This window comes from Bos indicus, chromosome 17, assembly GCF_029378745.1.
Source record: "Bos indicus isolate NIAB-ARS_2022 breed Sahiwal x Tharparkar chromosome 17, NIAB-ARS_B.indTharparkar_mat_pri_1.0, whole genome shotgun sequence".
NCBI classification, from domain to species: Eukaryota; Metazoa; Chordata; class Mammalia; order Artiodactyla; family Bovidae; genus Bos; species Bos indicus.
The window spans coordinates 14,619,828-14,633,173 of NC_091776.1; the positions used below are offsets into that span (position 1 = coordinate 14,619,828).

At 44.4% G+C, this 13,346-nt stretch overlaps 1 protein-coding gene across 7 annotated transcripts in view; it reads right to left on the reverse strand.

The window, feature by feature from the left end:
• The window catches only part of GAB1 (GRB2 associated binding protein 1), a 127,909-nt gene that overhangs the window by 68,283 nt on the left and 46,280 nt on the right, over positions 1-13,346 (reverse strand). The window lies entirely within an intron of this gene.

Here is a 13,346-nt window from a genome sequence, read left to right on the forward strand (position 1 = left end):
TCAGTTCAGTTCAGTCGCTCAGTCTTGTCTGACTCTTTGTGACCCCATGAATCGCAGCACGCTAGGCCTCCCTGTCCATCACCAGCTCCCGGAGTTCACTCAGACCCACGTCCATTGAGTCAGTGATGCCATCCAGCCATCTCGTCCTCTGTCGTCCCCTTCTCCTCCTGCCCCCAAGCCCTCCCAGCATCAGAGTCTTTTCCAATGAGTCAACTCTTCGCATGAGGTGGCCAAAGTACTGGAGTTCAGCTTTAGCATAATTCCTTCCAACGAAATCCCAGGGCTGATCTCCTTCAGAATGGACTGGTTGGATCTCCTTGCAGTCCAAGGGACTCTCAAGAGTCTTCTCCAACACCACAGCTCAAAAGCATCAATTCTTTGGCGCTCAGCTTTCTTCACAGTCCAACTCTCACATCATACATGACCACTGGAAAAACCATAGGCTTGACGAGACGGACCTTTGTTGGCAAAGTAATGTCTCTGCTTTTGAATATGTTATCTAGGTTGGTCATAACTTTCCTTCCAAGGAGTAAGCATCTTTTAATTTCATGGCTGCAGTCACCATCTGCAGTGATTGTGGAGCCCCCAAAAATAAAGTCTGACACTGTTTCCACTGTTTCCCCATCTATTTCCCATGAAGTGATTGGGACCAGATGCCATGATCTTCATTTTCTGAATGTTGAGCTTCAAGCCAACTTTTTCACTCTCCACTTTCACTTTCATCAAAAGGCTTTTTAGCTCTTCACTTTCTGCCATAAGGGTGGTGTCATCTGCATATCTGAGGTTATTGATTTTTCTCCCAGCAATTTTGATTCTAGCTTGTGCTTCTTCTAGCCCAGTGTTTCTCATGATGTACTCTGCATAGAAGTTAAATAAGCAGGGTGACAATATACAGCCTTGACGTACTCCTTTTCCTATTTGGAACCAGTCTGTTGTTCCATGTCCAGTTCTAACTGTTGCCTCCTGACTTGCATACAGGTGTGCTCATAGATACTGTTAATTTATTGTCTGTTGAAGATTAAAATTTGTAGAAACCCGCCCCCCGCCTAAAGCTGAGCACGGAAGAATTGATGCTTTTGAACTGTGGTGTTGAAGAAGACTCTTGAGAGTCCCTTGGACAGCAAGGAGATCCAACCAGTCCATCCTAAAGGAGATCAGTCCTGGGTGTTCATTGGAAGGACTGATGTTTAAGCTGAAACTCCAATACTTTGGCTACCTGATGGGAAGAGCTGACTCATTTGAAAAGACCCTGATGCTGGGTAAGATTAAGGGCAGGAGGAGAAGGGGATGACAGAGGATGAGATGGTTAGATGGCATCACTGACTCAATGGACATGGGTCTGGGTAGACTCCGGGAGTTGGTGTTGGACAGGAAGGCCTGGCATGTTGCAGTTCATGGAGGGATCGCAAAGAGTCGGACACGACAGAGCAACTGAACTGAACTTCAACGGAATCAGACAGAAGGCCAAGTTGAAAGAGGCTTCTGGTTTAAACTTTACTTCCTTTCAAAAATTCTAGGATCTGACCCACAAAGCCCAGATCTGTACCTCCACTCAGTGCTCCCACAAAGGAAAAATTCATAATTTATGCACTTTGGCTATGTTTGCTGCTAAGTCACTTCAGTCGTGTCCGACTCTGTGTGACCCCATAGACGGCAGCCCACAAAGCTCCTCCATCCCTGGGATTCTCCAGGCAAGAACACTGGAGTGGGTTGCCATTTCCTTCTCCATTGGCTAACTTAGTATCTTGCTTATTACGAAAGGGGCCATGAAAACCTTACCCAACACTGGAGTGTTCCTTTCAGTAATAATAAGGCCGCACACCTTCATTGCTCACAAACCTTTAACCTATAACCAGAAGACATGCCAGGGACGTGTGTATTGGAGGAGGTTGGCGGGGTGAGGACTGGAGGGGTACTGGAAGGATAAGCCTCTTTTATCTTTCCATGTCACCCCTGGAAACAATCATCTTGCTTTAGAATCCATTTCCTCTTCCAGAAAGCTCTTACGATTAAGTGCCCGAGTCGACTTACCTATTCCTTCAACATGTACGTATTGAATACTTACTATTTGTTTATGACTGTGCCAGGCTCTAGACACGGAATAGTAAGTACAAGACAAGTTAGGAGACAGAGGGTGGTTTTTTTAATCCTAACTTAAGCTTGAGTAAAAATTACAGAATAAGTTGTTTCACCCTTTAAGAATTGCAAAATGCATAGATGATAAGAAAGGAAGACCCCTCCCTTCCATCCTTGCCAACATCCCGCCAGCACAGGGGCTATCAGCACTATCTGTAGACGTGCTTTAAGTATCAGCTCTTGGGACGTTTCTGGTGGTCCAGTGGTTAGGACTCCGGCTTTCACTGTCAAGGGCCGGGGTTTGATTCCTGGTCGGGGAACTAAGATCCCCCAAGCCACATGGCTCAGCTTTAAAAAAAAAAAACAAAAAAAAAACACGCATTCAAATACTACTTCAGGTCTGAAGAAAACACTTTCACAATGTAGTGATCTTTCTCTAAAAAAACTGCTCTGAGTTTTGAAGCTCTTAAGTGGCACTTACGTTCCACAGAATTATTACAGCCCTATTTTCATTTGCACCTAAAGTCCTCCAGGTCAGTCAGCTCTCTCTTTCATAGAGGCATTCACTTGTAAAGAGCATCACTGGACGCTAACTGGCACCTACCAGGTAAAAGTGAAACGGTAGGGCTCAGGTAAATCTGAACCCTGGCTCAGAGACCGGACAGCTTCTGCGAGACCAGAAACACAGACGGGATGACTCTTAATCCTGCACAGAAGTAGCAAATGACATGCTGGGAGAGATCATGGAAGCGCTAGAAGTGTTAGAGGAGGGAGAGCTTCTCCTTAGGATGGGAGACAGGGTCCAGCTGGAAAGGAAATTTAAATGTGAAAAGCATCGAAAGGAAGACAGCCCCTACATCTGCCCAGCTGTGAACATGCCTACCCCGTACCACGGCCTTGATCCCCAAAGCCAGCCTTTCAACAGTGTAAGGCTGAGGAAACAACAGGAGCAGGACTTCCCTGGTGGCCCAGTGGTTAAGAATGCACTCCCAACGCAGGGGACTCAGGCTCAATCCCTGGTTGGGGAAGTAGATCCCACATGCTGAAAGTAAAGATCCCAAGTGTTGCAACTAAGAACTGACTCAAATAAATAAATAAATATTTAAATATTTTTTAAAAGATGACGACAATGGGAGCAAATTCATGGAGATGGCCAAATGCAGACTGAGCACGAGGTATTTCTGTGAGGCTGGAGACTAGAGGGTGTGTAAGGCTGTAAGGAAAACAGGATAGGAAATCAGGACTAGGGCCAAAGAGTGGAACGATCTGGAGTGACCAAGCAAGGAGCTGGGTCAGTACTGAGTAGCTAGTGGTACCCCCTGGAAGTCCTTTAAAGGGGAGGAACATAAAAGCCACATTGAAAGGCGTTCCCTTGGATGTTTGGAGGCTGAGGTTCTGTGCAGGGGAACCAGTGAAGAGACTATGGGAAAAGAAGAGCCGACCTGGTAGCGGCAGTGGGAATGCAGCAAGCATCAAGTGCAAGACAGAGGAGTGGTTAAGACTCTGCCTTCCAATGCAGCGGGCACAGGTTCAATCCCTGGCCAAGGAACTAAGATCCCACATGCTGCATGTGCAGTGGGGGAAAAAAAAAAAAAAGAGTGGGCTGCAGGAAGGGAGAGAGAGTACTTGAGATACAAGGCTCTGCTTTAAAGATGGAAGCTGACTTCAGAAGCCATCTCCTGTCTTCACCCCCTTCACCTCCACCAGGCTCCTTCACACCAGGCTCCTTCACACCAGGCTCCTTCACACCAGGCTCCTTAGAGCTTTCCCAATACTGCTTCTTCAACTACCCACCCACTCTCCCAAAGGTCATCAGTCTTCATTAGATTCAGCTCCTAACTTTGCATCTCCAAGGCAGTGACTTACCTGCTTACCAGAGCCTGCAGGTTGCTCCCCTAATAGTCATTTCCCCCTTTTCTATAGTGGAGGTCAGCAAACCTCTGGAAAGCACCAGGTAGTCAGCACTTTAGCCTTGGGGCTTCCTCGGTGGCTCAGTGGTGAAGAATTTGCCTGCCACTGCAGGTTCCATCCCTGGTCTGGGAAGATCCCACCTACTGCAGAGCAACTAACCCGATGCGACACAACTACTGAGCCCAAGTGCCCTAGAGCCCAGCCCTGCAACAAGAGAAGCCACTGCAATGAGAGGCTCACGTACCACAACTAGAGAAAAGCCCGCACATCAACAAAGACCCAGCACAGCCAAAAATAAATGAACAAAATTATTTTTAAAATACTTTAGGCTTTGCAGGCTGGAGAAGGCAATGGCACCCCACTCCAGTACTCTTGCCTGGAAAATCCCGTGGATGGAGCAGCCTGGTGGGCTGCAATCCATGGGGTCGTGAAGAGTCAGACACGACTGAGCACTGTCACTTTCCCTTTTCACTTTCACGCATTGGAGAAGGAAATGGCAACCCACTCCAGTGTTCGTGCCTGGAGGATCCCAGGGACGGGGGAGCCTGGTGGGCTGCCGTCTATGGGGTCGCACAGAGTCGGACACGACTAACGCGACTTAGCAGCAGGCTTTGCAGGCAATTAAGATCTCTCTCACAACTCCTCACCTCTTCCGTGGTAATACGAAAGCAGCTGCTGACAATTCATAAATGAATGGGTGTGGCTGTGTTCCTGTACAATTTGTTTTCAAATTTTTATTGATTTTTACTGAGGTATAGTTAGGTAGACTGAGGTATATACAATGTTATATTAGTTTCAAGTGTACAGTAAAGTGATTAATTTATACATACATACATATATGTATACATATTCTTTTTCAAACTCTTTTCCATTATAGGTTACTATAGGATACTGAATATAATTTTCTGTGCTATCCAGTAGGACTTTGCTGTTTACCTGTTCTATATACAACAATAAATGTATGTTAATTCTAAACTTCTAATCTTCCTCTGGACCCTTCACCATCCCCTTTGGTACACATAAGCCTACGCAATTTTATTTACAATAACTGGTAGCTGGATGACTTGATGCTCAGGCCATTGTTGGCCAGCTCCCATTCTACAGTACCAGAAGTTTTCGCAGGGTGTCTGGCTTGCTAAAGATGGCATTTTCCAGCCTCTCTTACAGCTAGCTGTGGTGGCGTGACAGTTTGGCAATAGGATGTGAGTGAAAATGATCTGTACCACATCTACATCGTGTCCCTTCTCAGGGCTGAAAAGAGGTCAGGCTGAGTCACCTCGACTATGAAGACGGGGACTCCCACAGAACGGCAGAGAGACAAGACGGAAGGAATCTGTCTGTTGAGGTTCCCTGCCAGTCCTCCAGGAAGGACCATGTGGACTGTTTTGAGATAGAGAAGGAAAAAGCCCCCAACCTTTTAACTGAAGTCACTGTATTTTGAGGCATCTCTTTACAAAGCTTTGCATAGTCAAGTTTAGCTCAGTGCACAAAGAGAAGTTATTCAGCAGGGCTGGGCTACTGAATGATCAATCATCCATCAAGAACCCACACAGTGGTTGGATGACTCGGAACAAATCTATCAATCATCAAAGCACACATGTATCATCATCATGGGAACCAATATTGAGCAAAAGCTTACTCTGGGCCATGCACTTATAAAATACAAAGCTCACTTATCTTGAAAGCAATTCTTCTTCTCATCAGGTTTTACAGACAAGGCTCAGAGAGATTACAATATATGCTCATAGCCACACTACTCCTAAGTAGCTGCACAGATATATAAACTCGGGGATACATGACTGTCCGGCACATTCTTTTGCTCCCACCAGGAGCTCCCTCGTGTCCAGGACAAGTCATAGTAGTCAAATCCGGGGTGATTTTTAGAGATGGCTCTGTGACTACAGGCTTCAGTACTCAAACTGAAAAGTGCCGTGAAGATCTGGTGACTGACGGCTCCATTTGGGTTCATCACCACTCCCCTCCACAAGCCAAGTACGCCAGAATGAAACGAGGTTACATGACTTACCCAGATTCCTCCCATATAGTTTGAGAATGTCAGACTGCGGATGTCACGAGACAGCCACGGGGGCCGCCACCTCCTCCTTCACTGCCCATTAGAAGTTAACTGTCTCGACACCTGCTACCCCAGGCTAAAGGCAGCCTGCGGTCGGGTGGAGCAGCCATCGGGTGGAGCAGCCATCTCTGCTGGGGGCTTGGCATCCATCATGGGGACCATCTGGCTCTGTTTCCCTGCCTGTACAGCCTTTCCGGTCCTGTGCAGCCAGGAGGCCCAGGGAAAGTCAAGTTCACCCCCAAATTACAGCCTAGTCAAATGGTAGGTGAACCCGAAATTCAGGTGAAAAAGATTTTAATCTTTTCAAGTTTAAAAGGAAGAACTATTTCAAAATTCATTTTTTTTTCTTTTTGGTCTCACCATGTGACACGTGAGATCTTAGTTCCCTGACCACGTATCGAACCTGTGCCCCTTGCAATGGAAGTGTAGAGTCTTAACTACTGGACTGCTAGGGATGACCCTAGTCTGATTTTATAAAAAATAAAATAAGTTCATTTTAAAAAACTTCACTTGTTTAATCAGCTGTGGATAGCTAATCAAAAGTTAAGTACTATAATTAGTTGTTACTATACCAAGAACTACATAAAGAAAATGTTTTGTTACAGAAATGTTTATCTTGAGTAAAGCACAAAATTAACATGTTCTCAATTACTTTTTTAATGCACTTTTTTCTTTGGCACATCTTTAACAAGTATTTTCAGAAACAAACTACAATGGAAAACAAACTGTGCAGCTATTTAAAACCACATTTTCAAAGAATATTTTTGGGATGTGAAAAAAGTTCTTACATATTTTGTTGTTGGTTTTTTTTTTAAAAAAGCAGGTTTCAAAAAGGTTTACAGACAATTTTGCAGAAGAATAACTACCTATCCATATAAATAAGCATAGAAAATTAGTCTGGAAGTAAATACCTCAATATTTTCATAGCAGTTTTTCTCTGAGTGGTAAAATTGTAAGTAATTTTTATTGTCATCTGAGCATTTTCAAGATTTGCCTACATATCATAAAAATATGTTTTTAAAAGAGTTGGACTATATAAAGAATGACATGACACTAAAAGCTTTCTCCTTTCACTGCATTCTGTAAAAAGATGCAGAATATGGCTTATGCAAGTTATTTCATGCCCAGACCATATAGAAAAATCTCAGAAACTCCCATATGAAAGACCAAATCTCAGTGCTGTAACAGTAAACATTTCAGAAAGATCGGAGGGGCACCATAACATATGGAGATAGGAAGCCACTGGGGAGAGAGACCAGATTCATTACATCCACAGCTATTATCTACGTTTTATCTCCACTAAATTGACATTAAAAATGGAGTAGGCAGTGTGTATAGCACTCAGACACCTGTGACATATCATTATGGAAGAAAAGTATTTCCAGGAATTCAAATTCCCTAGTACTGCTTTACAGATTGAGAAAACAGCAGAAAAACAACTGTGAGACTAAAAAGAAATACGTGCCTGTCACAATTTAGCCATTACTAAGACCAACTAGAAATCAGTTTCTATTTCACAATGGGAGTTACTAAAACCACAGAAAACCCCACAATTAGGGAACAGAAGTCAGAATCAAGTCTAACCCTGGAGGACATTATCTCCCACCCCAGTCGCAACACCCACCAGGGCCCAGAGACACACATTTGTTTGTAGATACGAAAAGAAAAAAAGGACTGTCATGGCTCCAGCTAACAAATCATTGCCCCAAGTTTCACACTAATGGTCATATGATCCCTCAAGTGCTGCTTCTCAGACACAGTCTCTTCTTTTATAAAGTCAACGAATCACCAGAAAGGCCTGGGCCAAGCAAGCTCCAGTACTTTTTAAATGACGGAATCTCTTAACAGAGGAAAACAGGACTTTGAGAGAAATATTTCAGGAAAAGTGAAGGTAGGGAGGCTCAGGAAAATGTCTGATAAAATTCCATTGCCTTTCCAAAACAACAAAAACATCGTTTCCCAAGCCCCTAGCACAAAAGCAGAACAGAAAATAAAAGCGTGTTCTCGAGCAACATGATATGTGAGAAAAACACATTTTCACTCACTATTTCAACGAATATTTTCCCCACAGGGCTACATTACTTACAGAGAAAGAAAAAGGCAATATAGACTGAACAGTCCCCAAAAGTCACATCTCTTTATATATACACACACTCCAGACATATACGGCTTCATGGAGAACTTTTACCTGCCTTCAATAAACTGAAGAGAAGATTTTCAACCATAAAACAACAATGGAGAAAGATGTACAGAAAATCAGCGTTAGTCTGTCTAAATTGAAAACAAGTAAAATGACCACTAAAAGAAGAGATAGAGGTTTGTAGGGTAAGAGGGAAAAAAAAGAATACTAAGATACTACATAAGATTCTGGTCCATCAGCATCAGTTACGAAGAAGATGGCAAACGCACCTTTCGTGCCTAGAAGGACAGCTTCGCCGTACCTCTGATATCCATTATCCTATTCAGGACCAGCCCAGGAAAGTAATATACGCCCTCAGAAACACTGGCCTGGCCGGCACCCAAGTCAGTGACTTCAACTGCTCCACATTAATAACAAAAGCTGTACAGAGTGGACAGGCAGAGAGAGATGAAAGACCAGAGCAGACTTCTAAGAGCAAATCTATCTGCTGTGCAAGTTGCTGGCCAAGCCCTGCTCCTCCTTGATGGAAAATAATCTGCTCTCTTTGTAAAGCCTACAGTCATTTCATGCAACGGTTTTAAAGTCTGCATGACACTCTAAGAACAACAACAAAAGATTTTCATGGTAACAGACTGCATGGACTTGTAACATACCAGAAACTGTTGTGTGCACCGCACACAAATTAGCACATGAGATTTCTCTGACATAAGTGCTACTAGCCTTAGTTTACAGATCTGAGAACTGAGGCGCTGAAATGATGAGTGACTTTCCCGAAGATCACAGGGCTAGTCCAGTTGAACTCAGGCCCTTAGGCTCTGGTTGGCCAATGACTTAACCATGACACCAGGCTACCCTGTGCTAAATCCTGCTGGTGCCTCCAGCCCTCTGGACCTCCCAGGGATCCCCAACCTCTGGGATCTAAGAATGGCTGATGATCTGAGGTGGAGTTAGTGTAATAATAATAAAGTTCACAATAAACATAAAGTGTTTGAGTCATCCTGAAACTATCCTCCCCCTCCCTGGTCTATGGAAAAATTGTGTCTTCCACGAAACCAGCCCCTGGTGCCAAAAAAGGTTGGAGACCGCTGAGCTCTCAGATACTGCTACTCCACAGGCTGCAATTGTGTTGCTACTTTCTGGCTGCTCCAGGGGCTGGAGGGGAAATGCAGAGAGCTACCTTCCACGGAGGGCCCTAATTTATGTCAGCCCCTTCAGAAAAGAGGAAAGTTCTCTTCTATCCTATGAGTGGCTCAGATGGTAAAGAACCTGCCTGCAAAGCAGGAGACCCGGGTTCGATCCCTGCGTTGTGAAGATCCCCAGGAGAAAGCAGTGGCAACCCACTCCAGTATTCTTGCCTGGAGAATCCCACGGACAGAGGAGCCTGGCAGGCTACAGCCCGTGGGGTTGCAAAGAGTTGGACATGACCGAGTGACCAAGCACACACACACACATGCACACACATATCCTATGATCTCAGCACTGTTACTGTAATTCCCATTGTACAGATGAAAATCATATTCTGAGGTTAAGTATCCTGCATGAGGCCAGTGAGAAGCAGTGCTGGCATCTGAACCTAAATCTGTTTTTACCTGCTCTGTGTTCCCGCCACTACAGAAGGCATCTCCTGCCTCAGTCACAGATTCATCCCTTAACTGGGGGAGGCAACCAACAGCCACAGGTGAACGCCCTGATTTTAGCTAATTGTTTCACAAATGAATGCTGCCTGGACGATCAGGAGGAACACCGAGGGGAAAAAAGGGCAGTAAAAGTCGAACACAGCAGCCCCCAAAAAAAAAAAAAAACCTCTTACACTGCAGAAAATACCAATTAATTAGCAGAAAGCACATTTTCTGTGTACATACTCAGCACTGCTGCAGAATAAATTATCAATGTACAGAACTGGATATTTCTGGTGCACATAACCTCTGCCAATCATATTACATTTTAAACACACTGGAGGAACTCGCTACGGAAAAGAATTCTGTGATCAAATGCCTCTGTAAAGTCAAAAACTTTTTTACATTCTCTAAGTCAGGGGTCCCCAACCTCCAGGATCTAATGCCTGATGATCTGAGGCGGAGCTGATGTCATAATAATAGAAATAAAGTGCACCAGAAATGTAACATCCTTGTACTATCTGCAAACCAGCCCCCTCCCCCAACCCGTGGAAAAAAGTGTCCTCCACGAAACTGGTCCCTGGTGCCCAAAAGGCAGGGAACCGCTGCTCTAAATCTCTGAATATTCAAAAGCAGGCATATTCTATTTTACTAATGAGGTGTACAGTAATCCAAATTATTTTTTATTCTGCCTTAAAATGGAAGAAATGGACCATTATACATTTCCCCACTTTTTCCAGCCGTGGTTCTCTAAAGTTCAAGTTGCCAATCACACAGCAGCAGATAAATTAAGATCTATATCTTAGCTAAGAGTTTCTTGAAATGAAAAGAATAAAAGGGATCAAAAGATTGATGATTAAAAGTAGTAGGAGACTGTGACTCACAAAATGTACAGATATAAAGGCTTCAGATTTCGATATCCTCACTTTATGGATAAGAAAACTAAGGCCCAAGAAGTAAATGATCTTTTCTAAATTTTCACTAGAATCAGTAGGAGAAACACTAATATCCAATTCAGTGGCGCTGCGTGGTCCAGAATGGGCTCCCTTACTGATGTGAGATAATACAGCATTGCAAGCTCTAAAAGAGCAGAAACTGTGTCATGTGTCTGGTTTCTGCAGCTCCTACAAGCTGTTTTGCTTAATAAATAGTAGTAATTCTGTCTACAGTGGGAGAAGGAAATCAGAGGTGGTATGGTAGGCTACCTGCTACTTCATCTCTGATCTTTATAGACTGTTAGGCAGATGCTGGGATTTCAGCGAGCAGCTGGGCACATGAGTGCCAATCTTGCACAGAGAAGAGAGAGGGTGTGTGAGCGTGCTAATAAGTTGTTTCAGTTGTGTCCAACCCTTTGTGACCCCATGGACTGAAGCTCGTATGGCTCCTCTGTCCATGGGATTTTCTAGGCAAGAGTACTGTTGTGGGTTGCCATGCTCTTCTCCAGGGGATCTTCCCTACCCAGGGAGACCCAGATGTAGTGCCTTAAGGACATCCTTTGAAAGGGCTCAAGATCTGAAGCCATGAAACACCCGTACATAGGTTTACTTGTTCAGCTCAAGGTTTCTCTGCTCCTGATCTCTATGACTGCTTCCAACATTAGATGTTATTCTGTGTAGGTCTGAAATTTATAACTTTGACACGAATAACAATATTTTACTAAGCCCCTTTTAATGTGCCTCTTTGGTGGGGTACTGTGACTTTTACACATTACAAATAGCCCCACCTGACCTGGCCCAGTGAATGAGGTGGGGAATAGGAAAGACTGGCTTTGCAAGGGCCACTGAGCCCCCATTTCCTTTCCTAATACCACTTTCCCCAGAAAAGCTCCTTGGGTGGGGGATGAGGCCCACAGCACTTGGAGTTTTACCCCTAGCATCAGAGTCTAGGACCAGGTTTGTACCATTAAAAATACATTCACCAGGCTGTGGTCCCTCTGGACAGGCCACCCCTGTTTGGTGTCCAGCGAAGCTTTGAGCAGAAGGGGGCCCCTCGCGCAAGCTGGTCAGCTGCAGGGGCTGCCGACACTGCAGAGCTGGTCTGAGTCCAGAGGCACGGGTCACAGAGAGGCCAGGGCCACTGGGAGGCCAGCCTGGAGTGGGAGCCCGGCTATGTAACCTGAAACTTGAGAAGGTGATTAAGAAAGACATACTCAGACAAGGAGAGAACGGGAGCGGTTTGAAGCCTAGAAAATTGAGAGCATGAGAGTGACTACTTAGGAAATTCCAACCAAACGTCTCAGAAAGCAAATGCTATTGTCTCCCAAAGAAATTAAAAGAATGTCTACTTTTTGTGTCTGTGAGCTATCTGGGATCTCATTCGTCATTAAACATCAGAAGTGTTGCTATCAATACAAGGGTGTCAGGAAAAAGAAACAGCCTGGTCACAGGACTCTCACAGGTAAAGAACAGCCAAACTTACACTGTGTCTCTGTATGTTAACAGAACTGTACAGTTTACAAATCACCTTCCTAGGCACTTTCTGCTCTGATCCCTTCTGGTCTCTACAACTACTTCACGACATTTGAATAAACCGAAGTCCGAGAGGCTGACTTACTGCTCTGCTGCTGCTGCTGCTAAGTCGCTTCAGTTGTGTCCGACTATGCGACCCCAAAGACGGCAGCCCACCAGGCTACCCCATCCCTGGGATTCTCCAGGCAAGAACACTGGAGTGGGTTGCCATTTCCTTCTCCAGTGCATGAAAGTGAAAAGTGAAAGTGAAGTCGCTCAGTCGTGTCCGACTCCTAGCGACCCCATGGACTGCAGCCTACCAGGCTCCTCCGTCCATGGGATTTTCCAGGCAAGAGTACTGGAGTGGGATGCCATTGCCTTCTCCCACTTACTGCTCTAAGAGGTTCAGACTGCTATGGAAAAGGTCTTTAGGTTCACCTGGGGCTCTTCCACCATGCCAAGTCTCTTTAGAACTACTTTTCCTCAAAACTTACCTTTGAAAAGAAAGAAAATAAACGTATTCTTATGCATTAATTTTTTTCCCCCAGTTTTAATGTCTAGCACTGAAACAGGCTGGAGGTTGAAAATCATTAAACAGCATTTGTTTTTTTAATTTATCTTACTGAAGTATAGCTCATCTACAAAGTTGTGTTAATTTCTGCTCTAAAGCAAAGTAAGTTACACATACATCGATATTCTTTTCCATATTTCTTTCCATTATGGTTTATTACAAACTACTGAATATAGTTCCCTGTGGTATACACTAGGACTTTGCTGTTTATCTACTCTATATAGAAGAGTTTGCACCAGTTATCCCCAAACTCCTAATCCTTTGCTTCCCCACTTCCCCTCCCCCTGACAACCACAAGTCTATGCTCTATATTTAAACAGTGTTTTGATACACTGCACAGCACTGTCCCTTTACTGCAAAGCGTGTTAGCGTATGATGGGTTAACTAAGCTTCGAGGGCTAGTCTGGAAACTTCAGCATCACACATACTATCCTATTGTTTCTATGGGAAGTTCTGTTCCAAGTTCCAGTCACCTGACTTAAAATAAAAGAGAGCTTTTGGAGCATATGAA